Source organism: Macrobrachium nipponense, chromosome 7 (assembly GCF_015104395.2).
Source record: "Macrobrachium nipponense isolate FS-2020 chromosome 7, ASM1510439v2, whole genome shotgun sequence".
NCBI classification, from domain to species: domain Eukaryota; kingdom Metazoa; phylum Arthropoda; class Malacostraca; order Decapoda; family Palaemonidae; genus Macrobrachium; species Macrobrachium nipponense.
This window is the reverse complement of record NC_061109.1, coordinates 13,288,727-13,313,574: the sequence shown is the minus strand read 5'-3', so window position 1 is coordinate 13,313,574 and position 24,848 is coordinate 13,288,727.

Here is a 24,848-nt window from a genome sequence, read left to right as displayed (position 1 = left end):
AGTGGCTCCCCTCAGTCTAAATCAATCTATAATTGTGCGTTAACCAAGCAGCGTCACTTTTATAAGAAAGCCAAAAGAGAAAGTTGGCTTTACTATATCATTGGAATCAATTCCAAAACTCCATTGAGAGTGGTGTGGCGCAAAATCAGGAAACTAAGTGTAAAATTTATTGTGTCACCATTGCCCTCATCCCACTGAAGTTGCCAATGAGCTGGGAAAACACTTATCTCAAGTTTCCAGCCCTGACAATTATTCTCTAGAATTTCAAAGAATTCGGAATGCGAATGACTGAAATTTAAATCTGGAAATCTGAGACCATAACATCAACAAATTTTCTTTAAGAGAATTTCGGCAGGCACTCTCTTCAACTGAATCAACAGCTCCAGGGGGTGATTCAGTTTTATATGAAAAGCTTAAACACCTCCCAGATGATGCCAAAAAGTATCTACTCAAGATTATAAACCAAATATGGGAAACTGGAATTTTACCCAAGAACTGGAAAATATCCATAATTGTTCCCAAAAAAAGCTTAATAAAGACGCTTCCCAAGCCACCAGCTATAGACCAATAGCTTTTACCAGCTGTGTGTGTAAGCTGATGAAAAAAATGATAAACACCAGATTAGTTTGGCACCTGGAAACCAAAGGACTAATATCTCCATTTCAATTTGGTTTCAGGAAAAATTGTTCCACCCTTGATCCCTTGCTGAGGCTGACCAATCAAATCCAGCAAGGATTTGCCAAATGATGTCAGACTATCGGCGTATTTTTCGACCTTGAGAAAGCATATGACACTACTTGTAGAATTGCACAAGATAGGCATATGTGGAAGAATTATTAAATTTGTATATTCCTTTTTAACAGAGAGATTTTTTAAGGTTAGAGTGGGTAGCACTCTCTCCCAGCCTTTTGTGCAGGAGGAGGGTGTTCCACAAGGAAGCGTTTTAAGTGTAACACTTTTTTCAGTCGCAATAAACAGTATAGTCCAACAAATATCATCACCTGTTAAATGCTCGCTTTTTGTTGATGACTTTGCAATATACTGCACAGGATATGATGCCTTGTCAGTATGTAAACATCTGCAAAGGTCTGTTAATGCCATTTCAAAGTGGGCTGATGAGAGTGGTTTTAAATTCTCCTCCTCTAAAACAGTTTCTGTAAAATTTACTAGGTGCCAGCTTGTGGAAGAGGTTCCCACACTTAGTTTAAAAGGATCTGTCATTCCTTATGAAAATGAAGTGAAATTTTTGGGAATGACCATTGAACAAAAATTGACATGGGACAGCCACATAAACACCTTAAAGATTAAGGTTTAACAATCTGAATGTTTTAAAGGTTGTTTGTGGATTTAGTTGGGGAGCTGATAAAAAATCCCTGCTGAGAGTATATGACTCATTGTGTAGATCCAAGCTAGACTTCCCTTCGAATGCTGAAGCCCTGGGGCACCCCTGTATGGGATAACACTGTCCTCTAAATGTGGCTCCATGGTGGGTGGGTGGCTATCTGGACGAATCATCAATTCTACGTCTTATGGAGACATTAAACCTTCTGTTGACGACTTAGGCAAGGATAAGGACAAGGAAGATTTTGGTAATTCCTCCATTGTGACTTTGGAGCCTTTTTCAAATGAGCACCTTGTTACAAACATTTTGTTTGTAAAACCAGTCCCTTTAGACTGGAATTATTAAACCCTATTTAATGAATTTTGTAAATTTGGGAACGTAAAAGAATTACGGAATAGACTTGGCAAAAAATTATGGTTTTTTTGAATTTTGGATATTTTTCAACAACGAATCGGAAGCTCACAGAGCCTACAGAGAGTTTAGGTCAGATTCTATGAGTGTTGGACTTGTAGAGGCAGAAGAGGTCCCTAGGTATCTTGAGATATATAGACCACCAACTGAAACTAAAGATTCTAATAAAATAAGTAAAACCTCCAGATCACCAGACCCAGCTAAGTGGTTGATTATTACAACACATGGTGAGAGAGGCAACCTCTTCAAGGTGAAAAGGTTGGTAAGCCAGAAGATCGGCAATGTTGGGAGTCCAGAAGTAACTCGCTTTGGGCGTAATAATTTTTAGTTTCATGCCAAAGACCATGTTCAATCAGTAATGCTCCTAAATTTAAAGCATGATCCCGAGGGTATGATAAAAGAGGTAAAACCTCACCATAATTTTAGTTATGCAAAGGGTGTCATCTTCAATGAAGATTTACATGAAATGGATGAAGAGGAAATTTTGGAGATGTGTCCAGATGTGGTTTGGAAGGTTTTCAAAGTGCCCCGCTCTTCTATGATTATTTTAACATTTGTAAGTCCTTTTTTGCCATCTGAAATTGTTCTTGACAATGAAATTATGAAAGTTCGTCCTTATAGACCGAGAGTGCTCCAGTGCTTTAAATGTTTTGGTTTTGGACACTCCTCTAATGTTTGCACCATGAATAAACATTGTGAATCGTGTGGCAAGCCTGAGCACGAGGAATGTTGTGGACCGGAAATTTGTGTGAACTGTAAGGGTGAATATCGAGCCTGAGATAAGAAATGCCGTGCCTTCAAAAAAGAACAGGAGGCATTACTTAAATCTATTGCTGAACACATCAGTGTGGGACAGGCCAAGAAGCTGTTGGGAAGGAAAACGTATTCAGATGCCTTGAAGGCACAACAGTCGGATATTGCTACTTCTGGTGCCCCTTCAGGTGGTGCTCCCCGGGGATCTCCTAATGGGGTTTCCCACGCCCCCTCTGGTGGGGCTCCCCGTGCCCCCCTGGTGGGGCTCCCCGGGTCCCCCCTGGTGGGGTTTCCCACGCCCCCTCTGGTGGGGCTCCCCATGGCCCCCCTAGTGGGGCTTCTCTTGCCCCCTCTGGCAGGGCTCCTCATGTTGCAGAGACTCTGATCAAGCCAGGGGACCCTGTTGGTTCAAGGGTTTAAGCCAGCTCTCAATATTTTCACGACTTCTCTCTGACAGGGACATTGCCTGACATTGAGCCCTCACCTGATCCTGTCATTACAGTGCACCATGGAGATGACGGTGAGGAGATGGAGGCCCTCTTTATTCGTCAGAAGAGGGCCCTTTCTTCCGCTTCTGCTCATTCTCGGTCACTCGGCCATCATAGGAAAAATAAAAGCAAAACTGGAAGGGCAAGTGAAGGCCCATCATCTAAAAGATCTATAACACCTAGATCTAGATCAAGTAGTATTGGTAAAACTGATAAGATCTCTCTCACCAGGACACAGATTACTAAATTGGTAGAAAATTTTAAGATCCCATCCCCTAAATAATGGTTCTCATGCAATGGAACATCCATGGCTTTATACCAAATAGAGAGCAAGTTCGGGTTCTGTTTAAGGAACATAATCTATCTGCGATGTGTCTACAAGAGACAAAGTTGGGAGAGCACACTCCCAATGTGGGTTTTAATTATTCATTTCATAGGTCTCCGCCTCTGATAGGTGTACGTGCTCAGGGAGGCACAGGCATCATAGTCCGTAAGTCTGTTAATAACAGAGTTGTTCAATTGAAACACTGTGTTGCAGGCTTGTGCAGTTTCAAATTTTCAATTATAATGGATCACAATTTTTCTCTCTACCTTGATCCATCATTGAAAATAGATTGCAGGATGCGCAGGGTAATCCCCGTTAGCTAGAATTAACCGATCTACAGACGTTGATAGACCAGCCTCCTAAACCCTTCATTCTGATGGGGGATTTTAATGCCAAGCACACCCTTTGGGGAGAGCCAAACTGCAACCGGTGGGGTTTAATAATAGAACAGCTGCTTGACTTAAATGACATCACTTTAATGAATGATGGTTCCCCTACAAGACATGATGTTTTTCATAATACTGACTCAGCCAATGACCTCACTATCTGCTCTTCGTCTTTGAGGTTAGATTACCAGTGGGTAGTAGACCAGAATGATCATGGCAGTGATCATTCCGGCCATTCACTTAAAGTTTATGAAAAAAAAAAAAAAAAAAAAATATTCCATTCTCCATGTTTACCAAAATGGAAGGTAGGGGAGGCTGACTGGGGATATTTAAAAAAATCTACTGAATTTGATCAAGATATAAAAGATTTTCAGAGCCCAACATCTGCTTATGAGTACTTAATCAGTATATTGCTGTGTGGCGCCATGCTGTCTATTCCTTGAACTTCTGGTAAACCTCGGCGTCCTCTAGTACCTTGGTGGAGTGATGCATGCGCCTTGAGCCGAAAGATAACAAGAACTTGCTACAAGAGATATTGTAGATATCCTTGCTTAGTCAATAAAATTATCTATAAAAGAGCTCTTGCTAAGCAAAAGAAAACATTTAAGCAAGCAAAGAGGGAATCCTTTATTAGATATATAAGTGAATTAAAATATGATTCACCTATGTAATTTGTCTGGAACAGAATCCGAAAGCTGCAAAGGAAATTTTCTCCACCTCCCTTTCCTATTGTGAAAATTGATGGCTTCCTCATATCTGATTCTGAAGAAGTTGCAGAAACTTTTGGTAGGCATTTCTCCAATATATCTAGTGCCCTACATTACTCTCCTGCACTCAGGAATATTAGGGCGGTACCACGGTTTGTTCCTCCTGTTAGTTAAATTCAGAGTCGTATAATCCTCCTTCACTATGAAAGAATTGGATTATGCAATCTCGTTATCATCCCCAACATCTCCTGGGGAAGATGATATACTGTACTCAATAATTTTTAATCTGCCTAGAAGTACAAAACAATTTCTTTTAGACATTATAAACAGTTTTTGGCTTTCAGGAACTTCACCAGAGTCTTGGAAGATATCGATTATTGTACCTGTTTTAAAACCTTTTAAAGATTCCTTCCTTCCTAAGAATTATAGGCCAATTGCTCTAACTAGTTGTGTTAGCAAGATTTATGAGAGGATGGTCAATGCTCGACTTGTGAGGTATTTGGATTCAAAGAATCTTTTATCTAATTGGCAGTTTGGCTTTAGGAAAAATAGAAGTACTTCTGACCCTTTGATGTTCCTTACTCGGGAGATACAGAATGCTTTTGCTCTGCAAAACCAGACTGTTGCAGTGTTCTTTGACCTAGAAAAAGCCTACGACACTACCTGGCGAGGGGGTATCCTTTTGCAACTTGTAGAGTGGGGTGTTGTGGGTAATTTGTTCTATTGTCTTAAAGATTTTTTGTCAGAACGTTACCTGAAAGTAAGAGTGGGCTCTTACATTTCTGCTTACCCTCAAGAAGAAGGGTTACCTCAGGGAAGCGTCCTTAGTCCAACACTTTAATGTAGCTGTCAACGGCCTACTAGAACAAGTTCCTGTCGGGGTGCATGGTCTGGCCTTTGCTGATGATTATGCAATAATCTGTAGCAAGTCCACAGCTGTCGAAGCTTGCCAAAAGATCCAGACTGCTATTAATGCTTCAACATTATTAAAGGGTTCAAATTTTCACCAGAAAAAACCAAAGCTATACAATTTTGCCGATTAAGAAGAGTGGAAGGGATCCCTAAGCTGTTTTTAACTTATTCGATTTTACCTTATGAAGATAGCATTAAGTATCTAGGTGTTACATTTGAATAGAAATGAACTTTTACTCAATATGTTAATGAAGTTGTATGTAACGTGAAGCTTCGTGTTAATATTCTTAAAGTTGTGTCTAATTTTAATTGGGGGCCAGATCGAATTACCCTTTTGAGGATGTACCAGGTTTTATGCCTAAGCAAAATTGATTATGGTTGTCAAGTTTATGGTTGTGCATGCAATACAACACTGCAGAAATTAGATGTTGTCCATAATTTGGCTTTATGTATTTGTTACGGGAGCCTATAGAACTTCTCCAGTAGAAAGTCTATATGTTGAGTCAGGTTTTCCCCCACTATTTATCCGTAGGGAGGAATTAGGCTTGAGAGTCATATCAAGAGTACTTACGTCAAAGCTAAACCCTAACTATAAGTACGTTAGAGAACCAACTGATAGAGCCCCAAATAGACCTAGACTGCAAAAGCCGCTTGAAGTTCGACTAGCAAGCTCTGCCAGGGAGGTGGGATTACTACCCCCTGCAGTAGCTGAAATTTCGCCCTTAAAGTTTCCTCCTTGGAATAGGCCATGCTTAGAAATCTGCCCAATTAGGTACAGCAGGAGCAACAGTTCTGGTGATCAGTTGAGGGCAAGTTTCTTGGATCATGCTTTTGACATGGTGATTCTCATCATATATACTGATGGCTCGAAGGGTTCTGATGGTGTTGGTTGCTCTGTAGTGACTAGTGATAATATCATTAAAAAGAAGCTTCCATTTAATTCCTCTGTTTTTACAGCTGAACTGCTGGCAGTTTTGACTGCTCTTAAATATAATTTTTATAGTTCTTGTACTAACAAGGTTTTTACCATTTTTACCGACTCTTTGAGTGTTTTATCTTCTCTCAAAAGCCTAGTCTTTTGCCACCCTTTAGTGCAAGAAGTACAAGATTGGTTTTATCTTTTAATTAATAGAAGAGGATTTTCTGTTAGGTTTTGTTGGGCTCCGTCCCATGTTGGAATTGTTGGGAATGAGCGAGCCGACGCTGCTGCTAAGGCTGCAACTAGGCTTAGGCACATTTCCAACATGGGCGTCCCTGTTTCCGATTTTATAAGTACCATTCGATTTTATTGTAGAGACCAGTGGCAGGCCCGGCCCACTGGTCTACTTTAGATAATAATCTTAAATTAAAGTCGATTAGGCCTTCTGTTCATCCTTGGCCTCATAGCCGGATGGATAGAAGGTCTGAGATAGTTTTAGCTAGATTACGTATTGGCCACACTACATATACTCATGGGTATCTAATGACGAGTGGAGCGGATAGGCAGGTTCCTCGCTGTTCCACCTGTCATGTGGATTTGACTTGTGGTGCATATTTGGTGGAGTGCCCTCATTTTGAAAACAAACGTAGAGCTTGTTTGCTGGCAAATAAGACTCTTGCCGATATTTTTGGTGAAGGTGCTCAGGCAGAGCAAATTATGACATTTTTAAAAAATATTGGTCTTTTTTATAAATTGTAATTTTCTTTTAATTGTTTTAGGTTTCTTGTTTGGTTTTTATGAATGAATGATTTGTATGTTAGAGCGGTTGTGTGTGTTTGTTTGTGCGACAGTGACTTTTTTTTTTATTCTTAAGATATACGTCTATGCGCTGAATGGCCCCTCGGCTCCGGCGCTTGGCTATGTGCCAAAAATTTTATTTAATAATAATCTAATCCAAGCTAGACTATGATTGTCAGATTTTATTCATCAGCTTGTAAAACCAGGTGAAGGAAACTGGACGTTGTACACAATATGGGGCTGAGAATATGCTCAGGGCCTTTTAGAACTTCGCCTGTGAAAGCATTTATGTTGATACTAACCAAAACTTCCCCTGATCTGAGAAGGCAAGAACTAGGATTAAGGTACATGCTAGAATTAAAAGTGCTCCCCAAAATCCCTCCTTCCACGTGCTGAGGGAAGCAGACTCACAGGTACTTTTCTGGTATAAGAGCCTCTGACCATTTCAAGTTAGACTAAATGAAGGTGTTAGGGGTAATCATCTTAAATCCCAGAAAGTCATGAAGTAAAAACATCCTGTATCGTCCATGCCTTATTCCTGAAGCATCTATGCAAAAAAAAGCATATAACAAAAAAGACCGTCCTGAGGAAGAGATTAGGGGGGAAATTCTTGGAGCACGAAACTGTCCATACTAATGTGACAAAAATATATTACGGATGAAATCAGTCAGATAGTGGTGTGGCTGTGCAGTTATCCTTGGTGATACAGCATATACGGCTAAACTACCTGACTTGGCACCATATTCACAGCAGAATTAACAGCATAGTCTCTGCCCTGGATATAGTTTTTCAAAGTAGCGACACTTAATTTTGTCATTAACTCTGATTCCAAAAAGCACTGTAGAAGCTATTAAAATAATCAATGGCTCCATCGTTAGTCAAAAAGTTCAGAAATCGCCCTCCTCCCATTTGAATTATTTGCGAAATCTGTCTCTGTTGGTCCCTTCACATGCGGGGATTTGTGGTGGAAAACGAGATGGCAGATAGAAGCGAAAGCTGTAGTGTCTCAGAAACAGCCTTTTAGTAAAGTTTCCTCATACAGATCAAAAAGTCCTATTAGGTATTATATTTTAAGCAAATGGCAAGGAAGATGGACTTCTCCTATCTTGCCAATAATAGCAAGTACAGAAATATTAGAAATAATATATTGCCATGGCCTTCGTCTTTCAGTGTGATAGGCGAACAGAAATAGTTTATTTGACCCATCAGTTATTTTAGAAGGGGGCAGCCTCCCAGATTGTGCTTGCGGTGGCGAGATGCCTAACTGTGGAGCACATTCTGGTTGCTTGCCCCAGATATTTTAACCAGAGAGAGAGATATCTTAGAGGTAAATCCCTTTGTGATATTTTGGGAGATGAAGCAGATATTTCTGCTCTCATTCTCCTTTTTAAAGTCTATAAAAAACATTTTTAATAACATTTAAAATATTTTTATCTCACATCATAGATATATATATATATATAGATATATGATATATATCTATATATATATATATATATATATATTATATATATATTTGTAAGCATTTTTTTGTTTTTTTTTCATTAATTCATTCATTCTCATATGGTAATTTATCTATAACCATTTCTTTCACACACTTATTAAACCCTCTTACGCGATGAGGACGTATTAAAACGTCGAGTCAAATGTCTCCCGTATGCCGATTGGACGTATCATACGTCGGCTCTCAAAAAAAAGTTTTTTTAAAAATTCGCGGAAAAATACTTATAGGCCTACCAGCCGAAAACTTTGTATCACGCGCCTTTGGGGGATGCTGGGAGTTCACGGATCAAGCGTTGTTTTGTTTACAATCGCTACGCAGGCGCGCAAGCGCGAATTCTTTCTTATCGCACTAAAAAAGTATCAGGTGAAAACACCTCTCGGAAATTATTTCGTCACTTTGACATAATTTTTGCACCATTTTAAATTATCCTTTACATGAAGTATTATATAGAAAATGTGCGCAAATTCATGTAAAATACAACAAAAAAAAATACTCATGATTGTAGCTTTTATCAGTTTTGAAATATTTTATTATAAATAACGATAAGTGCAAAAAAATTTCAACTTCGTCAACTTGACTCTACAGAAATGGTGGCGAGAAAGCAATTGTAAGCTAAAACTTTCTTTATATTATAGTAAATATTCATCATTTGCCTTCATTTTGCAACAAATTGGACGTCTCTAGCACAATATTTCGATTTATGGTGAATTATGAAAAAACTTTTCCTTACGTTCGGCGCTAACTCTTCCGATAAATTTTTCGTGCGATTGTCCTAATGTTTGCACCCTTTTAAATTTGCGTTACATAAAGTTTTATATATGGAAAAATGTGCGCAATTTCATGCACAATACAACAAAAAACAAACCCATGGTTGTAGCTTTTATCAGTTTTGAAATATTTTCTATAAAAATAACGTTTAAGTGCAAAAAATTTCAAACTTTCGGTCAACTTTGACTCTACCGAAATGGTGTCGAAAACGCAATTGTAAGCTAAAACTCTTATATTCTAGTAATATTCAATCATTTACCTTCATTTTGCAATGACTTGGAAGTCTCTAGCACCCAATGTTTCGATTTTATGGTGAATTTATGAAAAAAAAAAAAACATTACGTTCGCGCGGTAACTCTTTCCGAAAAAATCAGAATTTTTTTTTTTTTGTGCGATTGTCGAAAATGTTTGCACCATTAAAATTAGCTGTTACATAAAGTTTTATATATGAAAATGTGCGCAATTTCATGTAGAATACAACTAAAAAATGATTGAAGGTTGTAGCTTTTCTCTTTTTTTTCGAAATATTGCATATAAAATCACGATAAAATAGAAAAAAAAAACCACGTTCTGTCAAATTTGACTACCGAAATAGTTGAAAAACGCAATTGTAAGCTAAAACTCTTACGCCTGAGTAATATTCAGTCATTTTTCTTCATTTTGAAACAAATTTGAAGTCTCTAAAAAAACAATATTGTGATTTATGGTGAAGAAGTTTGAAAAATATATTTACCTTCACTCCGCGCGCCGATCGCGGGCCGCAGTCTCCGAAATACGTACATCGCATTATCCTAAATATTTGCTCCTTTTCAATTAGCCTTTTTATAGAGTTTCATATATCAAAATGTGCGCAAATTCATGAAGAATACAATAAAAAATAATTGAAGGTTTTGAGCTTTTTCCATCTTCGAAATATGTGCATATAAATAAATTTTATTATATTAAAATTTCGGATTCCCCCCCCGGTCAAATTTAACTCGTCGAAATGGTCGAAAATCGCAATTCTAATCTAAAACTCTTACAGTATCGTAATATCCAATCATTTGTCTAATTTTGAAACAAATTGGAAGTCTCTAGAACATTATTTAGAATTTACGGTGAATTTTTGAAAATAAACATTTTGTTTACGTCCGCGCGTTACGAATTCGTACATCATTTTGTGATAATATTTTTCCGGTGTTGCTTTTATTGTTTTACTATGTATTATATATCAAAAGGATGCAATTTAGTGTACAATACAACGAAAAAAAAGTAATCGTTAGCGTTTGACCGTTTTTGCACAGCGTGATTTAAATACAATTATCTATGAATTTTTTTTTTTGTACCATATATCGCATTATTTACATATGATAATGATATTATTTTTCATTTTCTGATGATTGCATACTAAAACTTCAGGCAATGAAAAAAAATGAGCCAAAAATGAACTCTTAATCTTCAAAAAACTAAAGCGCGCTGTGATATTTGAAAAAATATTTTTTTCCCGGTTCCGCGCTCACTCAAAAACCGGCGCCGGCATACAGGAGAGGTTGATTTTTATTTTAGGGCTTCGGCGTTAAGAGGGTTAAAACTCATTTTTAATGTAAATTTATTTAATTTCCATTACGGAGCTGAATGGCTTCTTGGCCCCAGGCCTGGGCTTTTTGCCCTAAAACTCCATATATACATCCATCCATCAATAAAATTACTCTGCTCTCCCTATGTAGATGATGCTCTGACTTTTTTTAAATACAATAATGTTCTCGGCTGGTCTTCAATCTATACCTAGGACTTCGGGGCATATTTTATCCGCTGGCCAGTCCCTGGTGGACTCGTAAATACTAGGAAACTCACAGAACTATGAGATCTGCTTCCACCAGATACGCAGACGAACATACTAAATTCGGAAACTCCTCTGTCTTGGTTTGGAAGAGTTAGAAAAATAGCAGGCAAGTTCACCTAGTAACCTCCAGTTTCAAGAGAAGGTTGTGAGGTAGCAGACCCCCGTTAGTGAAAAATGATTTTGCTAATTATTTTGCTAATGTTGCGAAGAAAAATCGACGATAGACCCTATTCAGCTCAAAGAGGATAATGGAACGGTCGAAATGATTTTAATACAATAAGACATGAGCAATACAATGCTCCTTTTACTATTAGAGAATTGAATCAGCCCTGAAAAAAATGTAATGAATCAGCTCCTGGACTAGATAATATCAACCTATTCAATGATTAAGCATACTCTGAAAATACAGACTTTTTCATATTAAGCCTTATTAACAGAATTTACCGAGAAACATATCTTCCCCAAGCTTTGGGAGAATTTAAAATTACTGCCATTTCGTGGAACCTGGAAAAGATCCATTTAAGACAGAAAATTATCGTCCTATTGCATTGACTTATTTGTTGTGTAAGATCATGGAAAAAAATGGGGTGAACACACGCTTGATGTGGTACTCGGAAAGAGGTCAATATCTGTCGCCGGCTCAGTGTGGTTTCGAAGTATGCACTCCACAAAACTGATGTATTGGTACGAATGGAATCTTCAATATGTGAAGCTTTTGCCGACAAGCAGCATCTATCACTCTTTTCTTTGATCTAGAGAAGGCTTATGATACAACATGGAGATATGGCATTTTGAGGGGGTCCTTTATAAATGTAACCCGCGAGGCAATTAGCCCATCTTTATTTATTTTTGGCTTTTTTTAAAAAAAAATAGGCTATTCAGGTTCAGGTTGGAGCAAAATGTCAGATGTATTCAATCAAGAAGAAGAAGTACCACAATGGAAGTGTGTAAGTGTTTAACCTTGTTCGCCTTGGTAATCAAATAGGGTTTCTAAAAAATAATTCCCCCACCGACATAACATATAACCTTTTTGTGACCTATCGATTCCTTTGCAGCATCAAGGATGGCAGTGGGCTGAACGCCGCCTTCAGCTCTGCATTCATAATATAGTAAAGTGGGCTGAGGCTAATGGTTTTTTAGATTTTCTGCCAGTAAAACAGTAACCCATGCACTTTTGTCGTATAAGGGAATCCATCCTGATCCAGATTTATTCATACATAGGCAGAGAATTCCATGTGTTGGGGGGGAAAACAAGGTTTCTTGGCTTGATTTTTTTTATAGGAAAGCTGACCTAGATTCCACATCTGAAATATATTGTGGGCAAAATGCTTTGAAAGCAATGAATTTGCTGAAAGTCGTGTCCCACACTTTGTGGGGTCAGACCCGAACTCGATGTTGAGATTATATAAAGTCTTGGTCTTTAAAATTAAGTTATGGGTGGCTGAGGTTTGTCACTTCTGCGAAGCCAAATAGTCTTAAAATGCTCAACTCATCATCATGAAGGGAATACGGTTGTGTACAGGAAGCATTAAATAATCTCCACGAGAGCATGCTTGTAGATGCTGATGAGGTGCCACTGGATCTTCATCACAAGCGTCTGCTGGTTCGGAGCTGGTATAGATTCCAGAGGTTACATAAATCTTTAACCAGCATTAGTATGAGAAAGAAAGGCATTGGACAGTTTATGAAAATCACCCCAAGCAACCTCATCCATTCACTTTAGAGTAACTGTCATTATCCTTGAATTTTAAATATGCCATGGATCGAGATTTACCAGCAAAAATATTTCTGTTAGTCCCCCCTGGAACTTCAGAGGTAAAATGCTGTAGATATTTAATTTACCAAGACAGAATTGTCTAGTGAGGCCCATGCGGTCAATATTTTTAGAACACTCCTTGCAACAGATAATTCCACTGCAGTTTAGAGAGAAGTGGCAGGTTATCACCTGTTGCATCGATTTTTACGGCAGAATTGTATGGAGTTTTAAAGGCTTTAAAAGAAGTTTTTATTCGGAATGAAAATAATTTTATATATGTAGTGACTCAAGAAGTGTTTTTTTTCTTCAGTCGCTGGAATCTTTTTAAACTTCCTTTTAAAACCTAAAACTGATTTTAGATATATTGGAATGGCTGCTTTTACTGAAAAGAAGAGGAAAAGAAGTAGGTTCTGTTGGGGTGGCTTGGAATGAGAAAGCTGACCAACTTGCAAAGTCTGCGGTTCAGCTCCCCAGAACCACAAAGATGCCTACTACCATATCGGATTTATATCCTCTAGTAGGTCAGAAAATTAAAAAATGTTGGCAGTCCCAGTGGGAGGATATTTTAAATAGTCAAAAAATGCATAGTATCACGTCATCAGTGTCTCCTTGGTCCTATCAGTTTATGCCAAAGAGACAAGAAACGATGTTGTGCAGATTGAGGATTGGACATACAAGACTCACCCATGGGTTCTTGATGTCACGTGAAAATCCTCCGTTTTGCAAGAACTGTACTGTGCCCTTGACTGTGAAACATATGTAGTATAGAGCAGTTATATAAATTCATGGGGGAGGCGGGCCTCCTCAACCAAATTTAAATTATATAGAAGAATATCTATGTAAGAACTTATATATATGAACAAAATTTTTATATACATATATTTATAGCTGTTTTTATATGAAATTTAAAAAATTTATTTAAAATTTAATTTTTTCTATGTAATTTATTTCTGTTTCAATTACCTAGATGTTGTGACGCCAGGTTTAATAGACACAATCAATCAATCAACTTAAATATCATACTTTCATTCATAGCCATTTGACAGACACTTCTGCCACAGTACTACAAATTTTCAGGTCATGAAAAATTACTGGTATTTTTCCCCTAGAACTTTGAACATTTATCAGAGTATACTTATTTGCAATAAGACAGAGATATCACTACCAATTCATGACGTTCTGTTGAAAACTTTGATGTATGTTGCAAGTTTAATTACTGGTATGACTGAGAAACAATAGATGTTTTTTACTACATGCTGAACTCTGTCTTATAGTGTTTATTTGCTTATCATCATCATCATAGCTTGACCGCAAGGATTCACTGTATGATGTTGAGCTTAATGGTGTACCAGATACTATATTTGTGCTGTTCTTGTTTCACATAAAGGATAAACAATTATATCATCATAAATAGAAAGACTTGTATATTTTTTACTATGCCAATGGCCTTCATTTTGCATTTACCTTTATCATAGTGTCTAAAAGGAGATGTTTTTGAATCCAATAAATAGTCCTTCGCATGCCTCTGTATTATTTTGTTGGTTATTTTACTCAGAAATTGATAGTAACTGAATAATACCATCATACAGTGCTGGAAATTCCTTATTGTCATGACGAGAAAATGGGTATTTTGGATTTTGGTCCTAGAAACATATTTCCCCAAGGTTGATTTTGGTTGAATTTTTTTACACCTTATTGGCATTAGAATGAAGTGTTTAGAAAAAAAAAACCGACTGTATAAATGCCTGGATCCATCTTAATTTCTACTGGACTATATGAATCGAGTGTTAGGAGAGGGTGGAAAGTAAGACAAAGAAAAAGAATATGAACGGAGGTACAGTAAAAGGAACAAAAGTGGTTGCATCTGGAAGCCAAAAGTACGCTGCAAAGAACTAAAAGTAATGCCTACGGTGCACAGCATTAGGTCCACTGATGGCCCTATACCCCATACAGGGAAGACCGACTGTAAGAGATATTTTGTCCTCTGAAACCCCTGGGTGGGTGGGAAGACCATGAATGTGACTCCTTTGAGTTAATTGAGAAAGTTGAAAACAAACAAAACTTTTACTACAGATTTAAATTCAAAATAAGAAAATTCTCCTGAATTTAGATGATAATAATAATAATAATAAAATAATAATAATAATAATAATAATAATAATAATAGTGATGATGATAATGTGTGGCGCCGTGGCAGAGTGGGTTATGCCGTCAATTGACTGGTTAAGCAACATTGGGGCTGGTCAGTTATTGGATGGGTGTGACCGGTTCTCCTCGCGTTGATTCCTTGGGAAAGGATCTTTACCATAATTTCCTCAGTCTACTCAGCTGTAATGAGTACCTATCCCTGATGGGGTAGGGTCCAGCTATGGGTTAAATAGCAAAACTCAGCAATGATGTTAAGAAATGAAGGAATAAACGACAACGACGTAAATGGAACCTCTGGCAACAGAGGAGCTTCGTCCGGCAGCCAGGTAATTCAACCCAATGAAGGGGAAGATGGTCAGGTACTTGGAGGTCGTCATCTAGCAACTGACCACCACAACGACGATTAACAACAGCCTGAGATTGGAGCTACAGAAGCAAACAAAGGAAGAAATGGACAAGAGAAGAAAATAAGGAAATATGGAGATGCTACATCAGAAGCAACTCGCAGGAGATAGGATATAGAAGAAGGTTGGTCAACATCTGGAATGAGAGGAATAACACCCCCCAAACAGAGCAGAGGCTAGCAGACCAAGTAAGGAACATTAAGAAAAAGAACTGGCTCTCTCCAACAGAAAGAGAAGAACTGGAAAGGGAAATGCCACACGACAACGAATTACACGAAGACGAACTGAGAGACGATACCACAGAAGACAACAGGGATGAATGAAGTATCAAACAACGACACACGAAGAAACACCGACGAAGTAACAGAGAGGACGGAATGGGTAGAAAAGATTAGACAATGGATGGAGCCAGATACAAAGAGAACCAAGATCCCCTCCCATGAAAGCCTACAACACCAAGAAATTAAGGGAGAAAACAAGTGAGGGTTCAATGAAATAATGGCCATAATACACACACCAGTATCACAGAAACAAATGACTTGGCATATGCAGGAGCAAGATTAGAATAGCAGAAAAACTGATTTGGGGATTCGAACACCAAAACACCACCAGCACACAAACCCAACCCAACCAGAAACCAAAAACAGCAACCTCCTTGGAAAAGGCGCCTGGAAAAGCAAATCATGGTGATGAGATCTGACTTGAGTAAACTGAAAGAGATGGCAGAAAAAAGACTAAAGAAGCAAGAACAACAAGGGATGGAACTCAACGAGAAATACAAAGTACAAGGGAGGGAACTAAACAACACAAATAGAAGATGTAAAACAGAGGCTTAAGGCCGCCAAAGCACATAAAAGATCCAACGGTACATGAACAGGAATAAGGGATACCAACAGAACAAACTATTCGGAACCAACCAGAAAAGACTATACAGCCAACCAAGTAAGAGACTGGGAAAACAATCCGGTATCACACAACAAACATGCAACATGGCTTTAGGAAGTCAAGGAAGAAGAAACAGGGAGAATAAAACAAAGATTCACAGAGATCACAACAGACACAGTCAGGACACCAACTAAAGACAATGCCAAACTGGAAAGCCCCAGGTCCCCCGATGAAGTCCATGGATACTGGCTCAAAAACTTCAAGGCCCTACACCCACGAATAGCAGAACAACTCCAGCATTGTGTCACAAATCACCATGCACCCAAATGGATGACCACAGGAAGAACATCCTTAGTACAAAAAGACAAGGAGTAAGGAAATATAGCCAGTAATCAAAGGCCTTCACCTGCCTACCAATAATGTGGAAGTTACTAACAGTATCATCAGTGAAAGGCTATACAATACCTAGAGGAGACAAACCCCATCCCCCACCAACAGAAAGGCTGCAGAAGGAAGTGTAGGGCACAAAAGGCCAGCTCCTCATAGACAAAATGGTAATGAAGAACAGTAGGAGAAGGAAAACCAACCTAAGCATGACATGGATAGACTATAAGAAAGCCTTCGACATGATACCACACACATGGCTAATAGAATGCCTGAAAATATATGGGGCAGAGGAAAACACCATCAGCTTCCTCAAAAATACAATGTGCAACTGGAATACAATACTTACAAGCTCTGGAATGAGACTAGCAGAGGTTAATATCAGGAGAGGGATCTTCCAGGGCGACTCACTGTCCCCACCACTCTTCGTAGTAGCCATGATTCCCATGACAAAAGTGCTACAGAAGATGGATGCCGGGTACCAACTTAAGAAAAGAGGCAACAGAATCAACCATCTGATGTTCATGGACGACATCAAGCTGTATGATAATAGCATCAAGGAAATAGATACCCTAATACAGACTGTAAGGGATTGTATCCTGGGGACATTCAGGATGGAGTTTGGAATAGAAAAATGCGCCTTAGTCAACATACAAAAAGGCAAAAGTAACGAGAATGAAGGGATAAAGCTACCAGATGGGAGCAACATTAAACTCAGATGAGGCTGGATACAAATACCTGGGAATAATGGAAGGAGGGGATATAAAACACCAAGAGATGAAGGACACGATCAGGAAAGAATATATGCAGAGACTCAAGGCGATACTCAAGTCAAAACTCAACGGCGGAAATATGATAAAAGCCATAAACACATGGTCAGTGCCAGTAATCAGTTACAGCGCAGGAATAGTGGAATGGACGAAGGCAGAACTCTGCAGCATAGATCAGAAAACCAGGAAACATATGACAATATACAAAGCATTACACCCAAGAGCAAATACGGACAGACTATACATAACACGAAAGGAAGGAGGGAGAGGACTACTAAGTATAGAGGACTGAGTCAACATCGAGAACAGAGCATTGGGGCAACATCTGAAAACCATTGAAGACGAGTGGCTAAAGAGTGTATGGAAAGGAGGACTAATAAAAGTAGACGAAGACCCAGAAATATACAGAGACAGGAGAATGACAAACATAACAGAGGACTGGCACAACAAACCAATGCACGGACAATACATGAGACAGACTAAAGAACTAGCCAGGGATGACACATGGCAATGGCTACAGAGGGGAGAGCTAAAGAAGGAAACTGAAGGAATGATAACAGCGGCACAAGATCAGGCCCTATGAACCAGATATGTTCAAAGAACGATAGACGGAAATAACATCTCTCCCATATGTAGGAAGTGCAATACGAAAAATGAAACCATAAACCACATAGCAAGCGAATGCCCGGCACTTGCACAGAACCAGTACAAAAAGAGGCATGATTCAGTGGCAAAAGCCCTCCACTGGAGCCTGTGCAAGAAACATCAGCTACCTTGCAGTAATAAGTAGTATGAGCACCAACCTGAGGGAGTGATAGAAAATGATCAAGCAAAGATCCTCTGGGACTATGTTATCAGAACAGATAGGGTGATACGTGCAAATAGACCAGACTAGACGTTGAATGACAAAGTCAAGAAGAACGTATCACTCATTGATGTCGCAATACCATGGGACACCAGAGGTGAAGAGAAAGAAAGGGAAAAAATGGATAAGTATCAAGATCTGAAAATAGAAATAAGAAGGATATGGGATATGCCAGTGGAAATTGTACCCATAATCATAGGAGCACTAGGCACGATCCCAAGATCCCTGAAAAGGAATCTAGAAAAACTAGAGGCTGAAGTAGCTCCAGGACTCATGCAGAAGATTGTGATCCTAGAAACGGAGCACATAGTAAGAAAAGTGATGGACTCCTAAGGAGGCAGGATGCAACCCGGAACCCCACACTATAAATACCACCCAGTCGAATTGGAGGACAGTGATAGAGCAAAAAATGATGATGATGATGATGATAATAATAATAATAATAATAATAATAATAATGATGATAATAATAAATGAGTATCTTATCAATGATATCAATTTCTTTCATATAAAATTGATGATCAAATATAAATTTTTACACAGAAAAGCAGAAGGCTTTGCCACAAATTAAAATAAAAACTAATTTGGTCCTCCATTTTCACAAAAGTAGACATAATTATTTAGTGTTATAGTTTACTGGGGTTTACTTGTCTTTAGTTTTGTTTGTTTCTTTCCAAAATTTATTTTTCACAGTTTGAGTAAACTTTAATCCCAACTTTATAACATATTTGGTAATGGCATTCAGAGAGGACATGTGTTTAATTAGGATATAACTTTCTGGCTCTTGGTTCATCCTTCAATATGAATACAGAATCGTATTTTGGAACATAGAATAGCTCAGTGGAAAATTTAATGAAACAGGAATTTACCATGATATGCATATTATATTTTAGTAAAATGCATTAATACATTACAAAATAAAAAGATATGATTCCAATTCAAAGCGGTTCTAAAAGGCAATACCTTTAGGGTTTTTAGCTTAGTAAGGTAACTGCAATAATTTTTGCAAGGACTAGAAACATATATAGTAAAACACTTTTACTCAGTAAGTTGCAAGCAAAACCATAAAATAACTGTTAGAAAGAAATCTGCTTCTGACTTCCTACATATCATATACAAAATCTCGCACAATGGCATTCATACATTACAAAATAAAAGGATAAATTCCAATTCAGAGCAGTTCCAAAACTCAATACCTTTTGGGCTTACAGCTTAGCAAGGTAACTGTAAATATTTTTGCAGGGAGTAGAAACATATAGTAAAACACATTTACTCAAATATTTGCAAGCAAAACTAAAAATCATAAAATAACTGTTTATAAATAAACAGACTTTAGACTTCAAATATATCATAACTTAATATATAATCTAGCACAATGCATTCATACATTACAAAATAAAAAGATGAATTTCAATTCAGAGCAGTTTCAAAACTATACCTTTAGGGTTTACAGCTTAGTAAGGTTAACTGCAAATATTTTTGCAGGGACTACAAACATATAGTAAAACACATGTACTCAATAGATTACAAGCAAAACTAAAATTATTAAAAAACTGTTACGAATAAATCTGCTTTATGGTTCAAATATATCTTAACTTTAAACCTTTACTTAGTTGAGAAGATGCAGTAAACTTTCTGATGTTACTGAAGATGTTGACTTTTAAGAAGAGATAATGCCCTAAACCTGTTTCATTACTAAAACAAAATTCCACCAAACTACAAAGAATCGGTGACAATGCAGTTTAGCATCCAAACCAACTTCAAACTCGTGCCCCCCCAAAAAATTTATTCATTAACGCCACCAACTACAATCCACCTGCCCATTACACATCCTTCCCACACGCAAACCCATGCCAATGCAAAATCAGACTACATACCCCAAAAAGTGGGAACAAGAAAAAAGCAAAGCAAAATCTATCTTGATTTACTTTTATCAGACTGTAGGGCTCTTATGATCTCTAATAACTGCTAATGAAATTCCTTTTCCAGCTCATGTTAATATTGTTATTTTGAAATAATTTTGTACAAAAACTTTCACTTAAATGGGCCAAGGCAACAGTAATACCTCATTCCACATTATAAAGGAGATCAGTGTAAGTTAAGATTTCAGGGGGAAGGGATGTACTCTATCTCCCTGCCTAGGGACATCTTGTATATATTTGCCCCCAAATATACTCAGGAATTGCTGTTGAGATAGCAGTAGGGAAGATAAGAGACAGATTAACAATACAAGAAAGAAGAGGCTCTATTATAAAACAGGTAGAAAAGCTTAAATACTTAGGATCTACTTTAAGCCGAGAGGGAGGATGTGAGGCTGAAGTTGACAGTAGGATAAAGCTTCAAGGTGGAAGTCGGGAGAAGTAGCTAGAGCAGTATGTAATAAGAAAACGCCAATCAAGCTAAAAGTCAAAATCTATAACACAGTGATAAGACCAGTATTAATGTATGGAGCGGAAACATGGGGCTATAAGAAGAAAAGAGGAGGTAAAGCTTGAGAGAACAGAGATGAGAATGCTGAGGTGGATTATGGGAATATTGCTGCTTGAGAGATTTGAAAATGATGTAATCAGAAGGGCATGCTGGCTTAGTAAAGATTAGAGGCGAAAAGAGAGTCACGATAGAGATGGTATGGGCATGTGTTGAGGATGGATGATAAGGAGAGAGTGAAGAGGGCTTTGGAGGAACCTGGTAAGAGGAAGAAGATCGAGAGGGAGAGAGAGAATTAGATGGCAATTAAAGTGAAGGATGATATGGAGAGAAGAGGTTTGATAGAAGGCATATACTATTGTAAAAGATAAGAACAATTTTTTTGTGCAAGAAGAGTAAAGGGTTTTATCTTCTCTGATAAGGGGGGATGTGAATGTAGTAGGTTTGAAAGAGAGAAAGAGGACCCCAACCAAGTTCTTAAGCACTTTTAAAGTATTCTTACTTGTTTGGTAATGACAATTTGTAATGATGGTTTGCTTTTTAATGGCTTTGATCTTTTGGTTTGTGAAATTTTTCTGTGTCGTTCTATTTATTTATTTTACTTTGTACCCTGAAGGAGTGTATGCAATACACGAAAGCGCTTGGTACCTGGTCTTTAATTTTTCACCTTTCATGTAGCTGTTTACGTTCATATTTGTCACCTGCTGTTTGGTGACATTGCTGTATATATATATATATATATATATATATATATATATATATATATATATATATATATATATATATATTATAATAACATAAGACTGTAAGTAGCTGACAGCTACCTCATGGGTCAGAAAGAGGCTTTGGAACCTCTTTAAATAATGCAGGGCAGATGCTTGCAGGTTTCCAAAGACCAGGATTGGAGGTATCCTAGGGAACCGGTGGTGGGGGGTGAAACCCAAAACAGCTATTCCCAAAATAGCTAGTCCAAAAGAGCTAATTCCAAAATAGCTAGCATACCAAAATAGCTAGTTCCAAAATAGCTTGTTGAAAACAGTTAATTCTGACGGTATCCAGTTCCGAAATAGCTTGTTCAAAACAGTTACTTCTGACGGTATCTAAGATATTTAAAATATTAGTTTTAGTTTGACAACAAATGTCAAGTGATTTGGATTTCCTTATGAGTGATCTTGCTTATTCGTCTGTAAGATTTTACTTATTGCAAATGAAGAACCCATCAACATGAAAGTGATAAAATCGCAAAAAAGATGTGATCAAATATTTCACGAGGGATATGTTTACCGAAGGAATACAACCAATAACGAAACGCAAAATTGTAGATGCGTTAGCAAAGGCTGTAAAGGAACAAACTACAACTGCAGTTGATTATAGTGATAATGGTGATGTAGTTTTAGGACATGCACCCGATGTGCCACAGGAAAAAGCTAAGATTTCCTTAAGTATGCTAAGAGAACAAGCTGCTGGTTCAACTGCACCACCACGTAGTCATTGCTAACATTATACAAAATGGAAAAAGAAACCCACAAAATCACTTTGTAACTTGTTTACTTCTAAGTATTTACATTTAGTTTTACTCCACACTCGAGTACTTTCAGGCCCTGTCTGTGGCCCATTCTCAAGAGATGTTTGGGATGTTAGCCTGGGTCAAGGCCCAGCAGTCTTCTGGAACTTCTTCTCGTTGAGCTGTCATTTGTGATGGCTGTTCTGGTTTTCTTGAAAGTTGCCAATCCCCTCTTGTCACTCTGATATCCTGAGCTGATGGTCAATGGGATTCACCCTTGTGGTAAGGGTGTGGTCACCAAAAGTCTGTTGGGCAGGAAACCTAATCTCCAGGTCAGCAGGGTCAATCTTAGCTTCTTTTAATATCAAAGCTCGGCTTATGGGATCTTCTGAGGTAAAACCTTTGTTTCCTTCAATTACTTTAATCTCTCTGATAAGTGCACCTTCTACTACCCTCCTGTGACTAATTTTGTTGCTTTTGTATATAAGCCTACTGTTTTTGAAATCCATCCTATGGTCATTTTCCCAACAATGTATAGCTATAGCACTCCCCTGAGAGTTAAGCTGTACTGTCCTTCTATGTTCTTGGACTCTAGTCCTTATTCCCCTACCTGATTCCCCCACATATCTGTCTCCACAATTGTTACAATTGATTATGTATACCCCCGCTACATCATCTGTATTACTGTCTTCTCCCTCCAATTTATTTTTACATAGTTTGTTTTTTACGGTATTATCAAAGGTATATACAAATTTATATTGACTTTCTTTCATTTTTGAAGTGATTTGTTTCATTTCAGGCATAAAAGGGAGGGCAACTATTTTCCTGTTTTTTTTATTCCATGTACTCTCTACATTCGCTCTGTAAAAATATTTTCTAGCTTTGTTGAGTGCCCTTTTTCTGAACCATTCCGGGTATGCTAATGCATCGAAGCTTTTATCGATGTAATTTATTTCTTGCTCCATCTTGCAAGGGTCACACGTTCTCATTGCCCTGAGAAATAAACCTGTTAGAACCCCTATTTTTACATCATGACTGTGAAAAGAGAAGAAATAAATATATGAATTTGTATGTGTGGGCTTTCTATATGTGCTGAATTCATATCCTGTTTCTTTTCTTTCTATGAGTACGTCTAAAAAGGGCAGTTTATTATTGTTACTTTTCTCTAAAGTGAACTGGATATTGTTATCAAACTTATTGAGGTCATCTAGAAAAGTTTCTATTTTATTTCCATCCCCTTGCAGAATAGCAAAAATATCATCCACATATCTCCACCATCCTTGCAGTTTTAAGTTAGGGTCATTAACATTGGGAACTAGATTAGTACATGCTTTTTGGAATTACTCCAAGAGAATATATGCACCCCAGCTTATGACATACTCTGAAGAAAAGAGCGTAGAAGAATTAAAAGATCAAGGTGTAATGAGAATTGAAAGAGTGAAGAAGATGAATGGAGTCCTTGTCCCACTTCCCAATTTAATTGTTATATTCAATTCCACCTGATTGCCTAGTATAGTGAAAGAAGCCTGGTTACGTTTCAAGGCTAAACAATATATCCCAAGACCGAGGAGATGTTTTCATTGTCAAGAATTTGGACATATGTTGGGGTCTTGTAGACAGAAACTACAAGGCAAGCCTGCCACTTGTGTCAAATGCAGTGAACCAAAGCATGGCATATGTAATAAACAAGCCAGATGTTTACATTGTGGAGACAATCATCCATCATCTTCACTTAATTGTGATGTATACATCGTGGAAAAAGAAATTCAAACATTAAGGGTGACCAAATATATCACATTTAGAGAGGCAAGAGAGAGAGTGTTGAATCAGTATGTTAGACCAGAATATCCTTTTCTAGTGTTGCTGCCAACCGAAGAAGAAATATAAGTGTTACCAAGGATAATGTAAATAAAAAACCATTGACAACCTGTACTCATGCCTCTTTGGGGCGGCACCAGTGATTTCTGGCGCTCTGCCTCTTTTTGTAGGCAGTGCCAGTTGATTCTGGCACTCCCTCCTCTTTAGAGGCAGTGCCAATGATTTCTGGCACTCTTGCTTCTATGGAAGCAAAGCCAGTGATATCTGGTACTCCTGCTTCTCTAGAGGCAGTACTGGGTGTACCTGGCAGTCCCGCCTCACTTGAGGCTGTACCAGCTGTAAATGGTGCTTCTGATCCTTTGGAAGATGCATCAGTGTCCAATCCTCACACCCCTCCTCAGGCAGCACCAGCTTTGTCTGGTGTTCCTGAGACTGATAACCCTCTGAAAAGGAAGGCAGTAATAAACATTCAGTCTCCTTCCAGAAAAAAGGAGCAAGTCAGTAAGCGGAAAGCTCTTAAAAGAGGCTCTAATGAAACAGCCTCTAAAGGAAAGTAAAATTCATTAATTTTTTTCCAGTGGAACTGTCAGGGATTAAGAGCTAAATGGGAAAAGTTAAGGCTGCTCATATCAGAAGTGTCTGTTTGTATAGCCCTGCAGGAGACCATGATTGGTAATATGTGCTCAAGCCCACGAGAGTATACATCCTATCACTCCACCTATAATTTGAATATTGGAAGCCATGGCAGTGTC